Here is a 27435-nt window from a genome sequence, read left to right as displayed (position 1 = left end):
GCTGCCCGGAAGGACAGTGTCACTCATAACACCTTCTCAAATGAGCCTTCTCCTTGGGGCCTACCTGACCTCCAGTCACTGACCTGGTGACCTCTTTGTGACTCGAGGCACCACTGTCTGGGCCTCAGTCCTGCCTCACCCTCCTTGGTCCTCTCTGGAGGACCAGAAAGTCCCCCACTGACCAGGTGACCTATTCCCCCAGTCAAGCCACCCCTGTCTGGCCCTCACTGCTGCCTCACCCTTTCTGGAGCTCCACTCTTTACACTGGAGTTCCACAAACTAAGTCCAGATCTCCAGGACCTACACTCCCTGCCCTGTCTGCCTGCCCTCTCCCTGGGGCTGAGAGTCTAGCTTACTTCCTGGACCTCCAGACCTACACATTTACTCTTCCTGCACAGGCAACACCCCTCTCCCTGGACATCACCCATAACTGCATTCCGGTCAGTCTCATTCACCTCCAGATCCTCACGAACCGGGGCACCTGCACTTAAGCCCCCACCACTAAGACCTCTATAGGCCCACTGCCAGGAACCACAGGCATCTGGTGTCCCAAGCACGCTCTCTGAACCTGGTAACCTCCAACAGGTTACAAGGTTCAGTCCCCACTATACACTCCTAACAATGTGTATAAAAGAATGGACAAAGCCATTGATCACATGACACCATTCCTTCCTATGTAAAGACTCGATAGTGCATTGTAGCCTAATGAAGTCGGTTAAGATGGTGTCTCATGGAGACATATAATGCGCAGTTTCAGCTACTCCAGGAAGTGAAGTTGCAGGGGGCAGTCGTTCTCCCAGCTGTGGACCTATTGACCGCGCTCCATCTCTAGACTCTGAATGCCCGTTTACTTTACTTTCAACGTAAACTCAATTAAAATAGGTTTTTTAAAGAGTAAAAAATACAAAGTTACTGCTTTTGATTGGAAGGATGAGGTCCCTGAAGCAATAACAGTTGGTTGTAATCATGAAAGTGAAATGAGGTTGAAGCTATTGACGTTTTTTGGCAGTATTTTTATGTAAAGTGAATAAAAGGAAAATATCAAGTAAATCAAAATACTAATTGCCGTTGATATGAGAGAAGAAGTCTCTCTGAACAATGTCAATTGGTTTGAGAAGGTACTGACTTTTAAATTAACATGCAATCGTAGGCGTTGCAGTTTTAAGATGGCCCTTTAACACTAGGAGCGCAACGTTTACGCTACATTTCCCCTCCAAAAAGTAAATATAGCACGGAATTGGAAAAACAAGGGGAATAACTTGTTCGTTATCGTCAGCTGATTTAGAATATGACATTTCCATCATCCTGTCATGTTCAGTTGAGGTATTGAAGAGCAAAATCCGAATCTTTAATATAAAGCTAACTTCACCACAGTTAATAAATCAGACTTTGACTGGTATACAGTCTGAAACAAGCCACTGCAAAACCGTGCAATTGTACCTTTTTTATAAGCCAAAATGTTGAATAAAATTACTCTACCGATTGTCTGTTTGCTTGGTCACCTCAGAATCTCAAAATTTAAGACAAAATATACACAGAAAAGTATTGTTGACCCGACTTTTTAGAATGCTGCTACTGACGTTGACCTGGCACATGGGAAAAACCATGTAAACACCTGTTAGTATGCTTGCGTGTACTCCGCGTCTTGTCCAAGTGCCTTCGGTCATGAGCAAACATTTTGATTGCCACACACATAGACCCGCGTTTTGAAGTCCGTTTAATAATACATTTCTGCGCATAGTTTGACAAAATGTTCAACCAGCTGATTGACCAACACCACAGACAATCAATCGACAGAGTAAGTTAAAATATAATTGTATTCAACATTTGTGACAAACAAGGGATGTTTAGTTTATTCTGTGTAAATAAATGTGCGTGGCTTTGCCTACTCGACTGAAGGCATTGCCACTTTATGTGACTAGGACACGGTGTGAGTTGAAACATGAATGTACTGGACATTGTTCTGAGTTTGACCTTGTGTGTGTATATAATTAAATGTGTCTTATTGTGCATTTGCACACAACCATGATGCCATTTGCACACGTTCTAATGTACTGTAGCTTACATCATCGAGCTCTGACTTGTCCTGACCCTGGCACTTGACCTATTGTTGACCCTCTGCAAGAAGGCAAGTGGTAACCTGGTACTGTGAGGTTGATCCGATTTACCCTAGCAGTATTACTGAGTCAGGGTTAATAGTGAAGATGATCCTGTAATGCCACTGTGTTTAATAATGCGCCTCAATCTTGCGTGATGAGGTGTGAGTTGTGACTGCATAAACAGTAGTGCATTTAAGCATTTTATCCCTCTGTCCTTAATCTGTTTATGCACTTTCCTTATTTGGCTGGCTCCCAGAGGGGGTGTGGGTGGGTGTGTGGTTTGCTTCTCTTTTAGATTTGAGATGCAGTTGAATTGTGTTTTTCATTTGAGTGTGTATGTTGTTAATGTTCCTGTGGTCCAGAGAGCTTGTCAATGCTCTGTATTGCTGTGGGGCATTTATGTGTGTCAAAGCAAGAGGGTCACAGACAGTGTGTGAAATAACTGGCAACAGAGAATAAATTGTGAAAGAGTAAATTCTCACCAAACTAAAGGACTGCAGGAGGTTTTGACACTGTGCTCTGTGAAATGTATTTTTTCAATTCTGTAACACGTGAAAGCCAAGGTGGGCGTGTCTAGTGTGCTGCTATTCTCAGTTGAAGATGATACATTTTTTGCTCAGGCCTGGTCAGATCAATGATCAGGGGTGTGAATATAATCCTGGTTGTGCAATGTGGATCGTCTGATAAAGTTAAAAGGCAGGGCACTCCCACTCTATGATGTGTTATTAAAGGGATGTGTATGAGACATCGGTCAGATAACAACACCACGGTTGGACTGACATCAGTAGGCCCACTACTATTGCCATCTATTGATTCAGCACTGGGATTTATTACATTTTATTTTTGGTAGTTTGAGAGAGTTGCTGAATATAACTGACTGTATACAGTCGACAGATTAAAACAAAAGTAAAAGAACCAGTGATGTAGGAAAGAGAGGGAGCAAAAAAAGAGACGGTGAAATCAAAGATCCGTCGATTATTAAATGATCAGAAATTGGACCTGTGTTTCACAGAGACGGAGAAGCGTGGCAAAATGGTAACCAAAAACTCAATATACAGTCGTGGCCAAAAGATTTGAGAATGACACAAATATTAATTTCCACAAAGTTTGCTGCTTCAGTGTCTTTAGATATTTTTGTCAGATGTTACCATGGAATTCTGAGGTATAATTACAAGCGTTTCATAAGTGTCAAAGGCTTTTATTGACAATTACATGAAGTTGATGCAAAGAGTCAATATTTGCAGTGTTGACCCTTCTTTTTCAAGACCTCTGCAATCCTCCCTGGCGTGCTGTCAATTAACTTCTGGGCCACATCCTGACTGATGGCAGCCCATTCTTGCATAATCAATGCTTGGAGTTTGTCAGAATTTGTGGGGTTTTGTTTCTCAACCGCCTCTTTGAGGATTGACCACAAGTTCTCAATGGGATTAAGGTCTGGGGAGTTTCCTGGCCATGGATCCAAAATATTGATGTTTTGTTCCCCGAGCCACTTAGTTATCACTTTTGCCTTATGGCAAGGTGCTCCATCATGCTGGAAAAGGTACTGCTCGTCACCAAACTGTTCCTGGATGGTTGGGAGAAGTTGCTCTCGGAGGATGTGTTAGTACCATTCTTTATTCATGGTTATGTTCTTAGGCAAAATTGTGAGTGAGCCCACTCCCTTGGCTGAGAAGCAACCCCACACATGAATGGTCTCAGGATGCTTTACTGTTGGCATGACACAGGACTGATGGTAGTGCTCACCTTGTCTTCCCTGGACAAGCTTTTTTCCGGTGCCCCAAACAATCGGAAAGGGGTTTCGTCAGAGAAAATGACTTTATCCCAGTCCTCAGCAGTCCAATTCCTGTACCTTTTGCAGAATATCAGTCTGTCCCTAATGTTTTTCCTGGAGAGAAGTGGCTTCTTTGCTGTCCTTCTTGACACCAGGCCATTCTCCAAAAGTCTTCGGCTCACTCTCACACCTGCCTGCTGCCATTCCTGAGCAAGCTCTGTACTGGTGGTGCCCCGATCCCGCAGCTGAATCAACTTTAGGAGACGGTCCTGGTACTTGCTGGACTTTCTTAGGCGCCCTGAAGCCTTCTTCACAACAATTGAACCGCTCTCCTTGAAGTTCTTGATGATCCAATAAATGGTTGATTTAGGTGCAATCTTACTCCAGCAATATCCTTGCCTGTGAAGCCCTTTTTGTGCAAAGCAATGGTGATGGCACGTGTTTACTTGCAGGTAACCATGGTTGACAGGGGAAGAACAATGATTCCAAGCACCACCCTCATTTTGAAGCTTCCATTCTGTTATTTGAACTCAATCAACATGACAGAGCGATCTCCAGCCTTGTCCTCGTCAACACTCACACCTGTGTTAACGAGAGAATCACTGACATGATGTCAGCTGGTCCTTTTGTGGCCGGGCTGAAATGCAGTGGAAATGTTTTTTGGGGGTTCAGTTCATTTTCATGGCAAAGAGGGACTTCATCTGATCACTCTTCATAACATTCTGGAGTATATGCAAATTGCCATCATACAAACTGAGGCAGCAGACTTCGTGAAAATGTATATTTGTGTCATTCTCAAAACTTTTGGCCACGACTGTAGACAAGAGATTTAATGACAGAACTTTATAGCTGTGACTGTATGAATGTTAAATGGATTTCATTAGCACCGTTTTTATTTAATTGTGTGTATATAGTTAATAATTACCATACATTATTTTTGTAAAAATGTATTCCTTTTGGACAGACAGTCACGAGACTATTATAATGAAGTGTTGTCTGTGGTCGGATACATTAGGATACTGATATTTCAAGTGTCTATTGTATGTGACAAGACGTATATTCTGTCTGTTAGTGGGCTGTCAAGGGTTGCCTTTTCTATCCAGAAATATTGCTGTTTGGAGCTGTAATTATGGTTTGCTTGTCTTTGTCAGTCATGTTTCTCTCATACAAGTGTTTTAAATATTTGTAAAAAGATCCCCAGTATTGTGTTCAGTCAGTGTGATGGTAGCCTTCACTGCTGCTGATGTTATTGTAACTGCAGTGTAAAGACTACATTGGTGAATTGTTCCCTGTTCATCCCCAGGTGCTGTTAGCGGTGGATCCTGGTAGCAGTGGATCCAAAGGATGGATAATGCCATGAAGTCCCTGAGTCTCCTGTCCTCTGCTTTTCTCTCCAAGTAAGTGCCTGATGCCGCAGATGGGATAGGGCAGTGAGCAGTGCGATGGCGATTGCATCATCTGTGGACCTGTTGGGGTGGTATGCAAACTGAAGTGGGTCTAGGGTGGCCGGTAAGGTGGCGGTGATATGATCTTTGACTAGCCTCCTCAAAGCACCATGGTGATGGAAGTGAGGGCTACAGGGCGGTAGTCATTTAGTTCAGGTATCTTTGCCTTCTTGGGTACAGGAACAATGGTAGCCATCTTGAAGCATCTGAGGACAACAGACTGCGATAGGGAGCGATTTAAATATGTCCGTAAACACACCAGCCAGCTGGTCTGCACATGCTCTGATGAGGCGGCTAAGGATGACGTCTGGGCCAGCAGCCTTGCGAGGGTTAACATGTTTAAATGTTTTACTCACGTCAGCCACTGAGAAGAAGAGGGGGGGCCGCAGACTTTGTTACCATCTTCCCATGGTTAAATGCGGAGGATCCCGATTTCAGTTTTTTTTCGAATGCTGACATCCATACACAGTTTCTGGTTTGGGTAGGTTTTAATAGTCACAGTGGTTACAACATCTCCAATGCACTTATTTATAAACTCACTCACCGAGTCAGCGTATAGATCAATATCATTCTCTGGAACATATCCCAGTCCGCGTGATCAAAACAATCTTGGAGTGTGGCTTCGATTTGTCAGTCCAGCGTTGAATGGTTCTCGTCACTGGTACATCCTGTTTGAGTTTCTGCCTATAAGCCGGCATGAGCGTTGTGGTCGTATTTGCCGAAGGGAGGGCGGGGGAGGGCTTTGCATACATCGCGGAAGTTAGAGTAGAAGTGGTCGAGAGTATTAGCCAATACGTGTCGCTAAATCAATCTGATGATAACATTGAGGTAACATTGATCTCAAATTTGCTTTGTTAAAATGCCCAGTTACAATAAATGCAGCCTCGGGGTATATAGTTTCCAGTTTACATAAAGTCGAGTGAAGTACTTGGTGTTTGCTTGAGGGGGGATGTACACAGCTGACTAGAATTCTCTTTGTTGGTAGAATGGCCGGCATTTGATTGTGAGGAATTCTAGGTCGGGTGAGCAGAAGGACTTGAGTTCCTGTGTGTTGTTATGATCACACCATGAGTTGTTAATCGTAAAGCATACACACCCGCCCTTCCTTTTCGCAGAGAGGTGTTTATCTCTGTCGTCACGATGCATGGAGAAGCCCGGTGGCTGGACCGATTCCGACAACATATCCCGAGAGAGCCATGTTTCTGTGAAACAGTGAGAGAGAGAGCCATGTTACAGCCTCTGATGTCTCTCTGGAAGGCAACCCTTTCTCGAATTTCATCTACCTTGTTGTCAAGAGGCTGGACATTGGCTAGTAGTATACTCGTGAGCGATGTGCACGTCTACGGAGCCTGAACAGAAGACCGCGCCATCTGGAACCAAACCCTTTTGGAACAGTTTTTTCTGAGCGCACTATCCTGGTGTAGCAAGTGCCATGCTTTACCAACTGAGCTACAGAGGACCACATTTAGAGTCAAGATCAGCATAATTTTCCAATACATTTGACAGTTTTTGTGTTTGCATGTGTCTCCACCAGGTGTGTGACAGCCAGTGTGTCAGCCAGTGCCTCCATGACCCAGCAGCTCCTTGTCAGGTCTCGTCGGCCTAAGCTCTTCCGGGTCACCAGCGCTGACCGCAACATTGAAAGGGAATCATGGCTAACGGGCTACGAGACCTACTCAACAAGGAAGAGAAGGAAGAGGGTGCTTGAGAACGAGTACACATTTAATAAGAGAGAAGAGTGGTAGGTGGGGAGTTTGACCTGTCAAATGGTAACGCAGGTGTCCTACAGTCTCTTCAAAATGGCAATTGGATTTATTTTTGGCTATTGAGTCTTTGCTAGTTAATGGTGAGTAGCCTACACTGCGTAGCCTAGCCCACACAGCGATAGCTACTGTTTACTGCATATGGTATCTGTGCGAAGTGACACATGCCAGAACCCGCCCATTATTTTAAAATTGATTGAAGTTCAATGTTTGTTTGTTTTTTAACACTTTTTTTGGGGGGTGGGGGGGTAAATAATAGGCCTAAATGAAATAGTTTGTATATACAGTACTAGATTTGATGTAAGATGGCCTTGAATGTCCTGAGGCATCTGACATAGCTTATTTTGTTACGTTACAGCCTTATTCTAAAAAATTTAAAAATTCTCGATCTACACACAATACCCCATAATGACAAAGCAAAAACAAGTTTCTAGAAATGTTTGCAAATGTAGAAGATGTATAAAAAATAAATAACACATTTACATAAATATTCAGAACCTTTACTCAGTACTTTGTTGAAGCACATTTAGCAGCGATTACAGCCTTGATTCCTCTTGGGTATGACACTACAAGCTTGGCACACCTGCATTTGGGGAATTTCTCCCATTCTCTGCAGATCCTCAAGCTCTGTCAGGTTGGATGGGGAGCATCGCTGCACAGCTTTTCAGGTCTCTCCAGAGATGTTCAAGTCTGGGCTCTGGCTGGGACACTCAAGGACATTCAGAGACTTGTCCTGAAGCCACTCCTGCATTGTCTTGGGTGTGTTCTTAGGGTTGTTGTTCTGTTGGAAGGTGAACCTTCGTCCCAGTCTGAGGTCCTGAGTGCTCTGGAGCAGGTTTTCATCAAGGATCTCTCTGTGCTCCGTTCAACTTTGCCTCGATCCAGACTAGTCTCCCACAATCCTGTCTCGGAGCTCTACGGACAATTCCTTTGACCTCATGGCTTGGTTTTTGCTCTGACATGCACTGTCAACTGTGGGACCTTATATAGACGTGTGTTCCTTTCCAAATCATGTCCAATCAATTGAATTTACCACAGGTGGAATCCAATCAAGTTGTAGAAACATCAAATCAAATCAAATGTATTTATATAGCCCTTCGTACATCAGCTGATATCTCAAAGTGCTGTACAGAAACCCAGCCTAAAACCCCAAACAGCAAGCAATGCAGGTGTAGAAGCATGGTGGCTAGGAAAAACTCCCTAGAAAGGCCAAAACCTAGGAAGAAACCTAGAGAGGAACCAGGCTATGTGGGGTGGCCAGTCCTCTTCAGGCTGTGCCGGGTGGAGATTATAACAGAACATGGCCAAGATGTTCAAATGTTCATAAATGACCAGCATGGTCCAATAATAATAAGGCAGAATAATTTAAACTGGAGCAGCAGCATGGCCAGGTGGACGGGACAGCAAGGAGTCATCATGTCAGGTAGTCCTGAGGCATGGTCCTAGGGCTCAGGTCCTCCGAGAGAGAGAAAGAAAGAGAGAAAGAGAGAATTTGAGAGAGCACACTTAAATTCACACAGGACACCGAATAGGACAGGAGAAGTACTCCAGATATAACAAACTGACCCTAGCCCCCCGACACATAAACTACAGCAGCATAAATACTGGAGGCTGAGACAGGAGGGGTCAGGAAACATCAGTGTGATCAATGGAAAGAGGATGCACCTAAGCTCAATTTTGATTCTCATGGCAAAGGATCTGAATACTTATGTAAATAAGGTATTTCTGTTATGTTTAATACGTTTGCTAAAATGTCTAAAAATCTAATTTAACTTTGTCATGAAGGGGGAATTGTGTGTAGATTGCTAAGAATTTTTTATTTTATTTATTTTATTTAGCACGAGGCTGTAACGTAACAATGTGGAAAAGTCAAGGGGTCTGAATACTTTCCCGATGGCACTGTGTGTATACAGTACCAGTCAAATGTTTGGACACACCTACTCATTCCAGGGTTTTTCTTTATTTTTACTATTTTCTACATTGTGTGTAGATTATTGAGGGAAGAGAACAATTTAATCAATTATTAGATTAAGGCTGTAACCTAAGAAAATGTGAAAAAGTGAAGGTCTGAATACTTTCCAAAGACACTGTACTGTATATATAACCTCTGAGCCTTCTTCCCAGAATCCACTAGGTGGTGCCATTACACCGGGTCACCCAGTTAGAATGGAGAAGAGACCTCACTTCTGTGTATTATCATCACATTTTATTTGTCACATTCACCGAATACAACTGGTGTAGACAATACCGTGAAATGCTTGCTTACAAGCCCTTCCCAACGATGCAAGTTTAAAAATAAAGTGACACAAGGAATAAAATAAAATACCCAAGAATGGAGATCTATACAGGGAGTACTAATACCAGGTCAATGTGTAGAGGTACAAGGTATCTGAGGTAGATGTGTATATGAAGGCAAGGTAAAGTGACTAGGCATCAGGATGAATAATAGTAGTCAAATAAAGAACAGAGTAGCGGCAGAAAATAAAAGTGTGTGTGTGTGTAATATTTTGTCAGTATGCTCGTGCGTCTGTAGTGAATGTGTGTGGGAGTGTCAATGTTTTTTTGTTACCTTTAGTTAACTTGTCTTCAACTGGCCTACCTGGTTATCATTTACAACTGCGACCTGGCCAAGATAAAGCAAAGTAGTGCGACACAAACAACACAGTTACACATGGGATAAACAAACGTACAGTCAATAACACAATAGAAAAATCTATATACAGTGTGTGCAAATGCCGTAAGATAAGGGAGGCAATAAATAGGCCATATTGGCGAAATTATTACAATTTAGCATTTACACTGGAGTGATAAATGTGAAGAAGATGATGAGCAAGTAGAGATACTGGGGTGCAAAAGAGCAAAAATAAATAACAATATAGGGATGAGGTAGTTGGGTGGGCTATTTACAGATGGGCTATGTACAGGTGCAATGATCGGTAAGCTGCTCTGACAGCTGATGCTTAAAGTTAGTGAGGGAGATATGAGTCTCCAGTTTCAGTGATTTTTGCAATTTGTTCCAGTCATTGGCAGCAGAGAACTTGAAGGAAAGGCGGCCAAAGGTGGAGTTGGCTTTGGGGGTGACCAGTGAAATATACCTGCTGGAGCGTGTGCTTCTGGTGGGTGTTGTTATGGTGGCCAGTGAGCTGAGATAAGGTGGGGCTTTACATAGCAAATACTTATAGATGACCTGGAGCCAGTGGGTTTGTTGACGAATATGAAGCGAGGGCCAGCCAACGAGAGCATACAGGTCACAGTGGTGGGTAGTATATGGGGCTTTGGTGACAAAATGGATGGCACTGTGATAGACTACATCCAATTTGCTGAGTAGAGTGTTGGAGGCTATTTTGTAAATTACATCGCCGTCAAGGATCGGTAGGATGGTCAGTTTTACAAGGGTATGTTTAGCAGCGTGAGTGAAGGATGCTTTATTGCGAAATAGGAAGCGGATTCTAGATTTAATTTTGGATTGGAGATGCTTAATGTGAATCTGGAAGGAGAGTTTACAGTCTAACCAGATACCTAGGTATTTGTTTTTGTCCACATATTCTAAGTCAGAACCTTCGAGAGTAGTGATGCTAGTCGGGCAGGCGGGTGCGGGCAGTGATTGGTTGAAAAGCATGCATTTAGTTTTACTAGCATTTAAGAACAATTGGAGGCCATGGATGGAGTGTTGTATGGCATTGAAGCTTGTCTGGAGGTTTGTTAACACAGTGTCCAAAGAAGAGCCAGAAGTATACAGAATGGTGTCGTCTGCGTAGAGGGGAATCAGAGAATCACCAGCAGCAAGAGCGACATCATTGATATGTACAGAGAAAAGAGTCGGCCCAAGAATTGAACCCTGCGGCACCCCCATAGAGACTGCCAGAGGTCCGGACAACAGGCCCTCCGATTTGACACACTGAACTCTGAGAAGTAGTTGGTGAACCAGGCGAGGCGGTCAATTGAGAAACCAAGGCTGTTGAGTTTGCCGATAAGAATGCGATGATTGACAGAGTCGAAAGCCTTGGCCAGGTCGATGAAAATGATTCCACAGTATTGTCTTTTATTGATGGCGGTTTGTAGTGTGTGTATATCAGGGGCGGTTGGCACCATTTTGAGATTAGATTGGACATTTTTATTATATGGCCTTATTTATATTACAGCATATTGGATGACTGTCATTTATATTCCATTCACCCAGCTCAATGTAACATTAATAGGTTTTGCCTATTACATAATACTCAAATGTTCCCTATGTAAATACCCATCATGAGGTTGCTACAACATAGCCTACGAATTTAAAATTCATAACATAGAGAATCTGTCCAGAATGAGCCCTATGTGTTTTGATTGGCATAATATGCAGAGTTAAACATGTCACCTGCTTCCCCGCCCTTGGTACCAAAACTCCCATTGTTAGGATGGAGACATGAGCACCTCGTCATTTACAGTAGGTGCACAGGTTGAGAAACAAATTAGAGTAATCAAGATGACAAATAGTGACACTTTCAATACAATCTTGCCTGCGTCTAGCTGATCTAGGGTGTAGACATTAGTCCTAACAGTTGCAGACCAGAGTTTCTATTGGACACATTTAAGTAGGTTTATCCCTGTTTTTGTTCCATTTGCTTCCGTTTAAGAAACTATTTTCAACTGAAAAATTATGAATCAATCACACATACAGTTCGCTTTCATAGCAGCCACATATAAACAGCATCATCACTTTGCTCATTATATAATTCCTTCTCACATCTACGCACTCTCCTCAACTTACCTTTTCCCTTCGCTTATGGACTTCAGTGCACAACACAACAGCTGTCTGTGACCAGACGAGAAAAAATCCTTTCCAAGCCAATCCTTCATACCATAACCACTAACCACTAGACACAGCCTACAACGTTGTCAATTTCACCATATGGGCTAACGTCCTAGTCAATATTGCTACTAGAACTAAGAGTCGTTTAGATAAGATGGAACAAAAGAGAGAATCTACTCCCATATTGCACATCAGAAATGATTCCGTTCAGATAAATGCAAAAGCATTCTTATTCTGGGCGAAGAGTTGAGGGAAATTGTCTGACATACTCACCTGTCAGTTTATTAGGTACACCACCCCGTTCACGAAAATGGATCGCTCCTGTAGACAGTGAGTCTCGTGGCCATGACTTGCTGTATAAAGCATGCAGACAGGCACCAAGGCATTGTTACTGTTAGATTGAATGTTAGAATGCGCAAAACTAGTAACCTATTCGACTTGAGCTTGGTATGTTTGTCGGTGCCAGGCATGCCAGATCCAGTGTCTCAGAAACGGTCGCCCTCCTGGGCTTTTCACACACGACAGTTTCTAGGGTTTACCAAGAATGGCGAGACAATCTAAAAATATTCAGTCAGCGCAGTCCTGTGGGCAAAACCGCTCTTTGATGAGAGGTCGAAGGAAAATGTCACGAATTGTGCAAGCTAACAGGCGGGCCACAAACAGACAAATAACGGTGAAGATCCTTGTCATGGATGGGCTATTGCAGTAAACACCAGGTTCTATTCCCGTCAGCTAAAAACAATAAGAAGTGGCTCAAGTAGGCATGCAATCATCAACACTGGACAATTGAGGAGTGGAAAAACATCGCCTGGTCTGACGAATCCCAGGGGTGTCAAAATCAAAAGTAACAGTCAGTATCTGGTGTGGCCACCAGTTGCATTAAGTACTGCAGTGCATTTCCTCCTCGTGGACTGTACCAGATTTGCCAGTTCTTGCTGTGAGATGTTACCCCACTCTTCCACCAAGGCACCTGCAAGTTCTCGGACATTTCTGGGGGAATGGCCCTAGACCTCACCCTCCGATCCAACAGGTCCCAGACGTGCTCAATGGGATTGAGATCCGGGCTCTTTGTTGGCCATGGCAAACACTGACATTCCTGTCTTGCAGGAAATCAAGCACAGAACGAGCAGTATGGCTGGTGACATTGTCATGCTGGAGGGTAATATCAGGATGAGGCTGCAGGAAGGGTACCACATGAGGGAGGAGGATGTCTTCCCTGTAACGCACAGCGTTGAGATTGCCTGCATTGACAACAAGCTCAGTCCAATGATGCTGTGACACACCGCCCCAGACCATGACAGACCCTCCACCTCCAAATCGATCCTGTTGTGGAGTAAAGGCCTTGATGTAATGCTCATTCCTTCGACGATAAACGCAAATCCGACCATCACCCCTGGTGAGACAAAACCCGCGACTCGTCAGTGAAGAGCACTTTTTGCCAGTCCTGTCTGGTTCAGCGACGGTGGGTTTGTGCCCATAGGCAATAGGCTGAGAGTCTGAGCACTGATGGAGGGATTGTGCGTTCCTGGTGTAACTCGGGCAGTTGTCATCCTGTACCCGTCCCGGAGGTGTGATGTACCAATTCTGATTCTGTGCAGGTGTTGTTACGTGTGGTCTGCCACTGCGAGGACGATCAACTGTCCATCCTGTCTCCCTGTAGCGCTGTGTTAGGCGTCTCACAGTACAGACATTGCAATTTATTGCCCTGGCCACATCTACAGTCCTCATGTCTCCATGCAGCATGCCTAAGGTATGTTCACGCAGATGAGCAGGAACCCTGAGCATCTTTCTTTTGGTGTTTTTCAGACTCCGTAGAAAGTCCTCTTTAGTGTCCTAAGTTTTCATAACTGTGACCTTAGTTGCCTAACGTCTGTAAGCTGTTAGTGTCTTAATGACCGTTCCACAGGTGCATGTTCCTGAATTGTTTATGGTTCATTGAACAAGCATGGGAAACCGTGTTTAAACCATTTACAATGAAGATCTGTGAAGTTATTTCGATTTTTACAAATTATCTTTGAAAGACAGGGTCCTGAAAAAGGGATGTTTCTTTTTTTGCTGAGTTTAGATGGGTGTAACTAATACACTGGCTAGTCAGTGTATATGATAAATCATAAACCCCTCATTTAGTTACCTCTACAATTGTGGGTATAATAAAAGTACCATTTGAGCAAGAGTTGAGTGGTGTTTGTTTATCCAAAGCAGGTAATTCTCATATTCATTAAATGATGAGCTGCCACCTGAATGGCATCACCCTGTGTGTTTACTTGGCTCCTGTCATGCTGAGCGTCTCTCATTAACATAATGCCATTTAATCTCCCGTTGTCCATCCACCGTTCAGAATGAATTCATCTGGATTCTAATGCTCGTTATGTTCTTTTGCAGATGACTGAAGCCCTTGGGTGGAGGGGTGTGTGCATGGGGGATCTAACTAGTCTTGCATTCATTTATTTTAGTTTGACAGCCAGTATATGAGATTATCAATGCAGTTTTCCTTCACACCCAATTTGAGTTTCCCATCGAAAATAAGCTGTTGGAGACCAGACCTAATTCCTGGGGGAAATTGATTTGCTTTTGTTTCTCTTTCTCTCCCCATCTCAATATTTCTGCTCCCAGAACACTCTTCGCAGAATGCAAAATGAGCTCAAACCCCAGGCAAGGAAAGATGTGGCTAAAATAACCTTTGACCTGTACAAGAACAACCCTCAGGATTTCTTTGGCTGTCAGAATGTGAAGGCCACCCTTTATGGCATCTATTCTGTCTCCTACGATGTGCGCTGCTACGCTGCCAAGAAGATGCTGAAAGTGAGTGATCTGTAAGTGTGTGTCACTGTCTGTTTATGTGTGTACACAGAGAGGTGTGACGGTTAGACGTAGGAGGAGGTTATTGATATGTTCAGATTAATTTGGGAGGATTATGTCATCCATACTGAGCGCTGCCGATTTTCGGTTTTAGCTGAGCGGTTGTGACAGCGAGGATTTAAATTGTGCAAAATCGACAAATAATGTTTTCTAGGCTCCTTTATTTTCTGCTTGTATTGTTCTCTATAAAAAGTCAGTGGAAAGAGAATGGAAGTTTTATCTAAACTAGGAGAGATCAAGGATCTCCATCCCTGCACCATTAATCACACTGTGATTCCCATCTGTCTGACTCTGGAGGCCACTAATTTGTTGGTGTTTCTCCATTTGCCTTACTATATGCTTATGTCTATCGGTTTGCCCCTCACCTGTCTGATCACTGATCTACAGTCCAGGTATTAGTGTCTGTCTGTCTTGCATCTGTTTCCCTTTTCCTGTAGGGAGGCTCTGAGATGGACCCTGTTCTCCATGCAGGCCACAGGCCACGTCCTCCTGGGCTGCTCCTGCTACATCGAGCAGCTCCTGGACGAGGATGACCGGGCAGACAGGGGTCTGCCACCACTGCCACAGGAAGGCAAGGTCAAACAACAACAGAGCATCCTGATGGGCTGGACTGCTGTGATGGGCAAGACTGTTGTTTGACCTATTCCAATACTATTAACTTGCATCCTTCCCTTCTCCCTAATAATCCCCATCTAAGTTGATTGTGCAGGTGAAATAGAAAGTTCCACCACATAGCTTGTCCAGTCATGGCAGATTAGTGGTCATTTCATGGAAGGGAGAAAGGCAGAAAGGATGGATATTCAAACAGGGAATTGACTGTGCTAAAAAAAAATGGGTACACAGTGTTGCATCACTCTGATGATGTCATGGTTACTGCGGCAGGTACACACCTTTTGGTTAGGTCACTCCTCTAGATTGACTTTTGGGATAGGAAATGCTATGTTGTCCCACACTATGTAAATACCTGGCTGCAGTCACTTGTGCTTTGTTACATATGTTTGTGTATATGGCCTGCAACACCCCACAAGAAAATGCCTACTTTTCTATTGCAGTGACTGCTTCTGGACTATACTTTCAACTGATATTCATATTAATAAGCAAAAATAAATCATATGATTATCAACCTTTTTGAGTGACTTTATTCCCCATTCAATATAGACATGTGTGCATGCACACACAATCCCACCTGGCTCCACAGTGTTGGAGGTCATTATGGATGACATGTCTGACTGGCTCAAGGCACACTAATTGGCATAAGGTATGGTTGTCTCACCCACACTCCTCTAATTGTCCCCCAGCCTGTCCTGTCCTGCCAGCTGGAGCCCATCCTTCTTTGGCTTGCCAGGGGGTGGGAGAGGGCCAGGGAATGGCATCCAGCTGTAGGGGGCTGAGGGGGCCAAGGAAATGAGCCATTACATAGACACACAGAGAAGATGATGCTTTTGGCAGCAGTAGCACCAACAATAGGCCCACTCTCCCTCTACCATCTCAAGGAAAATGGTGTAATTTACTTCAAACAAATTTTGGAACATTCTAGCCAACCTGCCCGACTTCATGCGTCTCATTATTTCTCTCCATTGACTTCAGACACTCCGATGTAAAACTAGTGGCTACTGCTCTGATCATCGTAGCACTTGATGTTACTCACACAAAAAAAGACTATTCCAATATTCAAGTGGTCAATAATTGTTTCCTTTCAGGGTTATTTGATGCGAGTCATGAAAGCAATAGAAAGGAACGGATGTAACTACAAACCCAGACACTTCAGACTCTCTTCCTCACATTTTCATAATCCTTTTGCTATTTGTTCTATTGATGAAGCCTCCTCTCTCCCCTATAGACACACACATACACACGATCAGTTGGTACAGTAAGTGGCCACTTCACAAGCATTTACCGAATGCTCCATGAGGCTGGTTTGTTTGCATTGTTCTGTGGAGCGAGAGAGATGGCCACAGTAACATGTAGAGGGCCTCTCTAACCCAATTCCATCCAGCTGACATATCTTAATGCGATTGTGGTTAATGGAAACAAGTATTTTGAATATAAACCATGCAAAAATGTGTTCACATGGATGGTTTCTGTGTACTGTTGCAGCCAAATGTACAGTCGTAGCCGAAAGTTTTGAGAATGACACAAATATTAATTTTCACAAAGTCTGCTGCCTCAGTTTGTATGATGGCAATTTGTATAAACTCCAGAATGAAATGAAGAATGATCAGATGAATTGCAATTAATTGCAAAGTCCCTCTTTGCCATGCAAATGAACTGAACCCCCCAAAATAATTTCCAATGCATTTTAGCCCTGCCACAAAAGGACCAGCTGACATCATGTCAGTTGATCTCTCGTTAACACAGGTGTGAGTGTTGACGAGGACAAGGGTGGAGACCACTCTGTCATGCTGATTGAGTTCGAATAACAGACTGGAAGCTTCACAAGGAGGGTGGTGCTTGGAATCATTGTTCTTCCACTGTCAGCCATGTTTACCTGCAAGGAAACACGTGCCGTCATCATTGCTTTGCACAAAAAGGGCTTCACAGGCAAGGATATTGCTGCCAGTAAGATTGCACCTAAATCAACATTTTATCGTACCGTCAAGAACTTCAAAGAGAGCGGTTCAATTGTTGTGAAGAAGGCTTCAGGGCGCTCAGGAAAGTCCAGCAAGCGCCAGGACCGTCTCCTAAAGTTGATTCAGCTGCGGGATCAGGGCACCACCAGTACAGAGCTTGCTCGGTAATGGCAGCAGGCAGGTGTGAGTGCATCTGTACGCACAGTGAGGCAAAGACTTTTGGAGGATGGCCTGGTGTCAAGAAGGGCAGCAAACAAGCCACTTCTCTCCAGGAAAAACATCAGGGACAGACTGATATTCTGCAAAAGGTACAGGGATTGGATTGCTGAGGACTGGGGTAAAGTCATTTTCTCTGACGAATCCCCTTTCCGATTGTTAGGGCATCCGGAAAAAAGCTTGTCCGGAGAAGACAAGGTGAGCGCTACCATCAGTCCTGTGTCATGCCAACAGTAAAGCATCCTGAGACCCTTCATGTGTGGGGTTGCTTCTCAGCCAAGGGAGTGGGCTCACTCACAATTTTGCCTAAGAATACAGCCATGAATAAAGAATGGTACTAACACATCCTCCGAGAGCAACTTCTCCCAACCATCCAGGAACAGTTTGGTGACGAGCAGTACCTTTTCCAGCATGATGGAGCACCTTGCCATAAGGCAAAAGTGATAACTAAGTGGCTCGGGGAACAAAACATCAATATTTTGGATCCATGGCCAGGAAACTCCCCAGACCTTAATCCCATTGAGAACTTGTGGTCAATCCTCAAGAGGCGGTTGAGAAACAAAACCCCACAAATTCTTACAAACTCCAAGCATTGATTATGCAAGAATGGGCTGCCATCAGTCAGGATGTGGCCCAGAAGTTAATTGACAGCATGCCAGGGAGGATTGCAGAGGTCTTGAAAAAGAAGGGTCAACACTGCAAATATTGACTCTTTGCATCAACTTCATGTAATTGTCAATAAAAGCCTTTGACACTTATGAAATGCTTGTAATTATCCTCACAGGGTACATGGGATGCTAACGTCCCACCTGGCCAACATCCAGTGAGATTGCAGAGCGCCAAATTCAAAAACAGAACTACTCATTATAAAAATTCATAAAATATACAAGTGTTATACATCGGTTTAAAGATGAACTTCTTGTTAATTCAACCACTCTGTCAGATTTCAAGAAGGCTTTACGACGAAAGCTTACCATGCGATATTCTGAGAACAGCGCCCAGCAGACAAATCATTACAACAGTTATCAGTCAAGTAGAGGAGCTACACAAGTCAGAAATAGCGATTAAAATAATCACTTACCTTTGATGATCCTCATATGGCTGCACTTTGTTCAATAAAGTCCCTTTTTATATCCAAAAACCTCCATTTTGTTCGTGCGTTTTGTTCAGTAATCCACAGACTCAAACGCAGTCACAACAGGCAAACGAAAAATCCAAATAGTATCCGTAAAGTTCGTAGAAATATGTCAAACGATGTTTATAATCAATCCTCAGGTTGTTTTTAGCCTAAATAATCACTAATATTTCAACCGGACAATAACGTTGTCAATATAAAAGGTAAACAAGAAAGGCTCACTCTCGGTCGTGCGCATGAAAAACCTCTGGGACACTGTAGGGACCACTCATTCAGAGTAGTCTTACGCCCTCATTTTTCAGAATACAAGCCTGAAACAATTTCTAAAGACTGTTGACATCTAGTGGAAGCCATAGGAAGTGCAATTTGAGTCCTAAGTCAATGGATACTGTAATGGCATTCAATAGAAAACTACAAACATAAAAAAATCCCACTTCCTGAATGGATTTTTCTCAGGTTTTCGCCTGCCAAATCAGTTCTGTTATACTCACAGACATTATTTGAACAGTTTTGGAAACGTTGAGTGTTTTCTATCCAAATCTGCCAATTATATTCATATCCTAGCTTCTGGGCCTGAGTAGCAGGGAGTTTACTTTGGACATGCTTTTCATCTGGAGGTGAAAATAGTGCCCCCTACCCTAGTGAAGTTATACTTCAGTATTCCATGCTAACATCTGACAAAAATATCTAAACACACTGAAGCAGCAAACTTTGTGGAAATTAATATTTGTGTCATTTTCAAAACTTTTGGCCTCAACTGTATATGCACCCTTGCACTGAAATAATTCTCTATTTCTTCTAAAATAATACAAAAAATGTTTGTTCTCCTCCACACCTTGTTATTGGACTTTAAACATTGCAGATGCAATTTTATTTCTGTCAACTTAAGTTTACAATTTTAATTTAAGGAAATGGAAGATGTACTGAATTATTGGCATCCCAGAGCTAGTATTTGGTCGCACAACCATTGGCCAAGAACTGCAGACCCACGGTTCTTGTAGCCATCAGTGAGCTTGCTGCACCTTTCTGCTGTCAATTTGGTTCACTCTTTAGCAGCCAACTGCTCTAATTGGTCAATGTTTGAGGGGTGCCCACCACCAACTGCTATTTTCAGCTCTCATCATAGGTTTTGGATGTGATTCAGATCTGGCCTCTTCGTTGGCCACTCTAGAACCGTCCAGTGTTTCTTCTTGAACCATTCCTGGGTGCTTTTTGACGTTTGTTTGGGGTTGTTGTCCTGTTGGAAGACCCACAACATTCAATAGAGACTGAGTTTTTGGACACTGGGTTGAATATTGGACTCCAAAGCACCTGATAATCTGCTGATTTCATGATGCCTTACAGTTCAAGGCCCTCAGTACCACCACACAGCAAATTTGAGATCAGAATTTTAACATAAATTGTGACCCACCGAAATCGTGTTAAACGGAGAAGGAAACAGAGATTTTGCAGACAAAGATCATGGTGTCTTGTGAGGATCAGGCGACGAGTGGCCAATCTGCCTTTACCTTCTGTCCTGCTTTTCACTTGAAAATAAATGGGCCGAATTAAAAGCATGTATATCCTACCAGCAGCGCATTAAAAAGTCTTATAATTAACCAAATCGTGGCTAAACGACGACATTAAGAACATACAGCTGGCGGGTTATACACACTATCGGCAGGATAGAACAGCAGCCTCTGGTAAGACATAGGGCGGGGGCTTATGCATATATGTAAACAGCTGGTGCAAGATGTCTAAGGAATTCTCAAGGTTTTGCTCGCATGAGGTAGTGTGGTCTACAGCTTATCATGAGATACACTATCTACCTAGAGAGTATTCATCTGTATTTTTGTAGCTGTCTACATACCACCACAGACCGATGCTGGCACTAAAACCGCACTCAATGAGCTGTATACCACCATAAGCAAAAAGGAAAATTCTCATCCAGAGGCAGCGCTCCTAGTGGTCGGGACTTCTTTTTTTACCCTTTTTCTCCCCAATTTCGCGGTATCCAATTGGTAGTTACAGTCTTGTCTCATCGCTGAAACTCCTGTACGGACTTGGGAGAGATGAAGGTCGAGAGCCATGCGTCCTCTAAAACACAACCCAACCAAGCCGCACTGCTCCAATGTGTCAGAGGAACTGGCGACCGTGTCAGCTTGCACTGCGCCCGGTCCGCCACAGTTGTTGCTAGTGCGTGATGGGACAAGGACATCCCTGCCGGCCAAACCCTACCCTAACCCGGACGACGCTGGGCCAATTGTGCCCCACCCATGAGTCTCGCGGTCGCGGCCGGCTGCGACAGAGCCTGGACTCCAACCCAGAATCTCTAGTGGCACAGCTAACACTGCGATGCAGTGCCTAGATCACGGTGCCACTCAGAAGGCCCCTGGGGACTTTAATGCAGGGAAACTTACATTTCTATCAGCATGTTAAATGTGCAACCAAAGGAAAAACAATTCTAGACCACCTTTACTCTACACACAGAGACGTGTACTAAGCTCTCCCTCTCCCTCTCCCTTCCTCCATTTGGCAAATCTGACCATAATTATATCCTTCTGATTCCTGCTTACAAGCTAAAATTAAAGCAGGAAGCACCAGTGACTCGGTCTATGAAAAAGTGGTCAGATGAAGCAGATGCTAAACTACAGGACTGTTTTGCTAGCACAGACTGGAACATGTCCTGAGATTCTTCCGATAGCATTGAGGAGTACACCACATCAGTCACTGGCTTTATCAATAAGTGCATTGAGGACGTCATCCCCACAGGGACTGTATGTACATACCCTAACCAGAAGCCATGGATTACAGGCAACATTTGCACTGAGCTAAAGGGTAGAGCTGCCGCTTTCAAGGAGCGGGACTCTAACCTGGAAGCCTATAAGAAATCCCGCTATTCCCTCTGATGAACCATCAAATAGGCAAAGAATCAATACAGGGCTAAGATTGAATCGTACTACACCGGCTCATACACTTATCATTTACATTACATTTAAGTCATTTAGCAGACGCTCTTATCCAGAGCGACTTACAAATTGGTGCTTTCACCTTATGACATCCAGTGGAACAGCCACTTTACAATAGTGCATCTAAATCTTTTAAGGGGGGGGGGGGGGTGAGAAGGATTACTTTATCCTATCCTAGGTATTCCTTAAAGAGGTGGGGTTTCAGGTGTCTCCGGAAGGTGGTGATTGACTCCGCTGTCCTGGCGTCGTGAGGGAGTTTGTTCCACCATTGGGGGGCCAGAGCAGCGAACAGTTTTGACTGGGCTGAGCGGGAACTGTACTTCCTGTACTTATCAGATGTGGCAGGGCTTGCAAACTATTACAGACTACAAAGGGAAGCACAGCCGAGAGCTGCCCAGTGACACGAGCCAACCGGACAAGCTAAATAACTTCTATGCTCTCTTAGAGGCAAGTAACACTGAAACATGCATGAGAGCATCAGCTGCTCCGGACAATTGTGTGATCACGCTCTCCACAGCCGATGTGAGTAAGACCTTAAAACAGGTCAACATTCACAAGGCCGCAGGGCCAGACAGATTACCAAGACGTGTACTCTGAGCATGCACTGACCAACTGGCAAGTGTCTTCACTGACATTTTCAACCTCTCCCTGTCTGAGTCTGTAATACCAACATGTTTCAAGCAGACCACCATAGACCCTGTGCCCAAGAACGCTAAGGTAACCTGCCTAAATGACTACCGACCCGTAGCACTCACGTCTGTAGCCATGAAATGCTTTGAAAGGCTGGTCATGGCTCACATCAACACCATCATACCAGAAACCCTAGACCCACTTCAATTTGCATACCGCACCAACAGATCCACAGATTATGCAATCTCTATTGCACTCCACACTGCCTTTTCCCACCTGGACAAAAGGAACACCTATGTCAGAATGCTATTCATTGACTACAGCTCAGCGTTCAACACCATATTGCCCTCAAAGCTCATCACTAAGCTAAGGACCCTGGGACACCTCCCTCTGCAACTGGATCCTGGACTTCTTGACAGGCCGCCCCCAGGTGGTAAGGGTAGGTAACAACACATCCACCATGCTGATCCTCAACACAGGGGCCCTTCAGGGGTGCGTGCTCAGTCCCCTCCTGTACTCCCTGTTCACTCATGACTGCACGGCCACAACAGTGTCACCGACAATGATGAGACAGCCTATAGGGAGGAGGTCAGAGACCTGGCCGTTTGGTGCAAGGACTGCAACCTCTTCCTCAACGTGATCAAGACAAAGGAAATGATTGTGGACTACAGAAAAAGGAGGACGGAGCATGCCCCCATTCTCATCAATGGGGCTGTAGTGGAGCAGGTTGAGAGCTTCAAGTTTCTTGGCGTCCACATCACCAACAAACAAACATGGTCCAAGCACACCAAGACAGTTGTGAAAAAGGGCACGACGAAACCTATTCCCCCTCAGGAGACAAGATTTGGCAGGGGTCCTCAAATCCTCAAAAGGGTTGCATCACTGCCTGGTATGGCAACTGCCGACAGCAAGGCACTACAGACGGTAGTGTGTACGGCCCAGTACATCACTGGGCCAAGCTTCCTGCCATCCAGGACCTCTATACCAGGCAATGTCAGAGGAAGGTCCTAAAAATGGTCAAAGACTCCAGCCACCCTAGTCATAGACTGTTCTCTCTGCTACCTCACGGCAAGCAGAACAGGAGCGCCAAGTCTAGGTCCAAGAGGCTTCTAAACAGCTTCTACCCCAAAGCCATAAGACTCCTGAACATCTAATCAAATGGCTGGCTACCCAGACTATTTGCATTGCTCCCCGTTCTATGCTGCTGCTACTCTCTGTTATTATATATGCATACTCACTTTAATAACTCTACCTACATGCACATATTACCTCAATTACCTCAACACCCGTGCCCCCGCACATTGACTCTGTACCGGTACCCCCTCTATATAGCCCCTCTATTGTTATTTACTGCTGCTCTTGAATTATTTGTTATTCTCATCTCTTACTTCTTTTTGTTGGAATTTTCTTAACTGCATTGTCGGTTAAGGGCTTGTAGGTAAGCATTTCACTGTAAGGTTTCACCTGTTGTATTTGGCGCATGTGACAAATAACATTTTGATTTGTTTAAAACTAACACTTCTCAATGTGTTGATAAACTAACACCCCCAGAATGTTGGGTCCCTAACACTGTGGATGTTGCAAATTCCAACTTAATTAACACTTTATTAGAGCCGATGCTGTTACACTTTTTCAGTGTTGGTGAATAACACATGTAGTGTTTGTTTTTGTGTTATTCATCAAAGTGTATTTTTAAGGTGACAAAGCAGTCAATGACACTGTGACTTAGTTGCCCAAGAAGTTCACCCTCAATGGACATGGCTGCAAGCCTTTTCTGACCCATTGTCTTACGCAACCAGGAGTGCAGCCGGCGCAGTGCACTAAAGGACCTTTCACAGGAGCAGCTGCTCACTGGAACTGTGAGGGCAACCTGAATGATTTCCTTCAAAGAAGGAAACATATCATCATCCAGGAGGTTATGCACAGCAAGCATGTGTTTGGAAGGACATCCAACCTCTCTTTTCAGGGCAAGTAAGTTTCTGGCCACCAACATCTCTTCTCTTTTAACATCAATACCGTAGCAAACTCAGTTAAGCATGATGTATCTAGGATGTTTTTTGAGTTGGGGCTGCATGCCTGTATGCCTTTGAGCAGACTTGCGTCTACAGTCGAGAATATCTGGTCAAGCTCACAAACCATCCTGTCCAAGCAGGGGTGCAACAACTCTGTTTTCGTTGTTTGGGAACATGACAATTCTGTGCCTAAACCCAAGGAGGTCTCCACCACAAAATCTCCCATTTTCCTTTGTTTGCATTTTGTTGCTGCATCTGCCTCTGGAATACTGTGAATTTCACAGAGTGCTTTGGTTCTGTCATAAAATTCTTTGGCAAATGTATCTGTGCGTTTGCCTATCAGTGTGTCACATACAGCTTATTTGCCGAAACACGCTTCTGCCAGGTCTACAGTCTCTTTCTGGAGGAACTTATGAAGTCCCTCAGTTATAGAAAGAGGGGACTGAAACATCAGTAGCAAATACAAGGTGGAGAACATATGAAGCTTTGCTCTCAGACCGACAGCCGTGGGGGATCCAATGGCAGAAAGACAATCAAAAATAGCAGTTAGTGTCCAGGACTGCATTTAAGGACCGCAGCTGGCATGCCCAGAGAGTGTTTGAGAGCTGTCCAAGTTCAGCTGATGCTATTCCAAGTTTGGACTGAGCTTCTTTGAACTTGTGGTGGTTAACTAGGGATGTACAGAAAAATGAATAAACATTCTCCAAGAAACTGAAAACTCAGCAGCCTCCAGAATAGCCCTGCATGTATGACTCCACACCAAATTAAGCTCACAAGCATAGCAATGTACATAAATTGCCTCCGGATGCAACACTCTGAATTGTGCTTGCACACCTCCATTGGACCCACTCATGACAGCTGCACCATCATAGGTCTGTGCAACGCACTTTAGGCCTGCTACCCCTCTCATTTGGAGCTGCTGTTGCAACTAATTTGCTATCGATTGGGTATCAAATGATTTGATTTCTGCTAGTGCTAGTTAACTCCCCCCTCTGTCACATACCTAACACACAGAGCCAACTGTTCAGACTGTCCATCCCTGACCTCATCCTCCATAATGGTATACATTCCAGACTTTGACATCTCAGAGGCCATGGTGTCCATAATCTCTTGAGCACATCATTCGATCATGTCATTCTGAGATTCTGGAGAGAGAGACATCGCATTTGATTTCTAGTTGCCTGGTAGCTTTGCCATGCCACAATACTGTCTCTGTGTGTTTGTGCCATCTCATGTTTACCAAAGATAAACAAAGCTTTTTTCCAATTTTTACAGCCATCACTGACAAAATAATTACATTTTATGTTTTTGCCAAAAACTGGACATGAAAGCAGAAAGCTGCGTTTTTGTGGACAGAGTACACTACCCAAATGTATTTCACAAACCAGCCGTGTTGAAATGGCCTTTTCTGTGTCCCAAAACGTTTGTGTGGGTAGCTATTCAGCTTCACTTGTCTGGGCCCAGTGTCTTTGTCACCTAAATCGCTCTCATTTCTGGAAGGAGTTGCTGAGTTGTTGATTACTTTCTTTCTCTGGATCTCTTTGTTGTCCCTCCCTCTCTGGATCTGTTTGTTGTCCCTCCCTCTCTGGATCTGTTTGTTGTCTCTACCTCTCTGGATCTGTTTGTTGTCCCTCTCTCTGGATCTGTTTGTTGTCCCTCCCTGTCTGGATCTGTTTGTTGTCTCTACCTCTCTGGATCTGTTTGTTGTCTCTACCTCTCTGGATCTGTTTGTTGTCCCTCCCTCTCTGGATCTGTTTGTTGTCTCTACCTCTCTGGATCTGTTTGTTGTCCCTCCCTCTCTGGATCTGTTTGTTGTCCCTACCTCTCTGGATCTGTTTGTTGTCCCTACCTCTCTAGATCTGTTTGTTGTCCCTACCTCTCTGGATCTGTTTGTTGTCCCTCTCTCTGGATCTGTTTGTTGTCTCTACCTCTCTGGATCTGTTTGTTGTCCCTACCTCTCTGGATCTGTTTGTTGTCCCTACCTCTCTAGATCTGTTTGTTGTCCCTACCTCTCTGGATCTGTTTGTTGTCCCTCTCTCTGTATATGTTTGTTGTCCCTCCCTCTCTCTGGATCTGTTTGTTGTCTCTACCTCTCTGGATCTGTTTGTTGTCCCTCCCTCTCTGGATCTGTTTGTTGTCCCTCCCTCTCTGGATCTGTTTGTTGTCCCTCCCTCTCTGGATCTGTTTGTTGTCCCTCTCTCTCTGGATCTGTTTGTTGTCCCTCCCTCTCTGGATCTGTTTGTTGTCCCTGCCTCTCTGGATCTGTTTGTTGTCCCTAACTCTCTGGATCTGTTTGTTGTCCCTCCCTCTCTCTGGATCTTTTTGTTGTCCCTCTCTCTGGATCTGTTTGTTGTCCCTCTCTCTGGATCTGTTTGTTGTCCCTCTCTCTGGATCTGTTTGTTGTCCCTCCCTGTCTGGATCTGTTTGTTGTCCCTACCTCTCTGGATCTGTTTGTTTTCCCTCCCTGTCTGGATCTGTTTGTTGTCCCTACCTCTCTGGATCTGTTTGTTGTCCCTCCCTCTCTCTGGATCTGTTTGTTGTCCCTACCTCTCTGGATCTGTTTGTTGTCCCTCCCTCTCTGGATCTGTTTGTTGTCCCTCCCTCTCTGGATCTGTTTGTTTTCCCTCCCTGTCTGGATCTGTTTGTTGTCCCTACCTCTCTGGATCTGTTTGTTGTCCCTCCCTCTCTCTGGATCTGTTTGATGTCCCTCCCTCTCTGGATCTGTTTGTTGTCCCTCCCTCTCTGGATCTGTTTGTTGTTCCTCCCTCTCTGGATCTGTTTGTTGTCCCTCCCTCTCTGGATCTGTTTGTTGTCCCTCCCTGTCTGGATCTGTTTGTTGTCCCTCCCTCTCTGGATCTGTTTGTTTTCCCCCCCTGTCTGGATCTGTTTGTTGTCCCTCCCTCTCTCTGGATCTGTTTGATGTCCCTCCCTCTCTGGATCTGTTTGTTGTCCCTCCCTCTCTGGATCTGTTTGTTGTTCCTCCCTCTCTGGATCTGTTTGTTGTCTCTACCTCTCTGGATCTGTTTGTTGTCCCTCCCTCTCTGGATCTGTTTGTTGTCCCTCCCTCTCTGGATCTGTTTGTTTTCCCTCCCTGTCTGGATCTGTTTGTTGTCCCTACCTCTCTGGATCTGTTTGTTGTCCCTCCCTCTCTCTGGATCTGTTTGTTGTCCCTCCCTCTCTGGATCTGTTTGT

The 27435-nt window shown here is 44.4% G+C and overlaps 1 pseudogene; it reads left to right on the top strand.

Annotated features, from left to right (window-relative positions):
- Positions 1–1618: 1618 nt before the first annotated feature.
- On the top strand, positions 1619–15844 carry LOC115142345 (lipid transferase CIDEC-like; annotated as a pseudogene).
- Positions 15845–27435: the final 11591 nt, after the last annotated feature.

The sequence above is a fragment of the Oncorhynchus nerka genome, linkage group LG15 (genome assembly GCF_034236695.1).
Source record: "Oncorhynchus nerka isolate Pitt River linkage group LG15, Oner_Uvic_2.0, whole genome shotgun sequence".
NCBI classification, from domain to species: domain Eukaryota; kingdom Metazoa; phylum Chordata; class Actinopteri; order Salmoniformes; family Salmonidae; genus Oncorhynchus; species Oncorhynchus nerka.
Note: the sequence above shows the minus strand (reverse complement) of the source record. Positions and strands in the feature narration are given on the sequence as shown.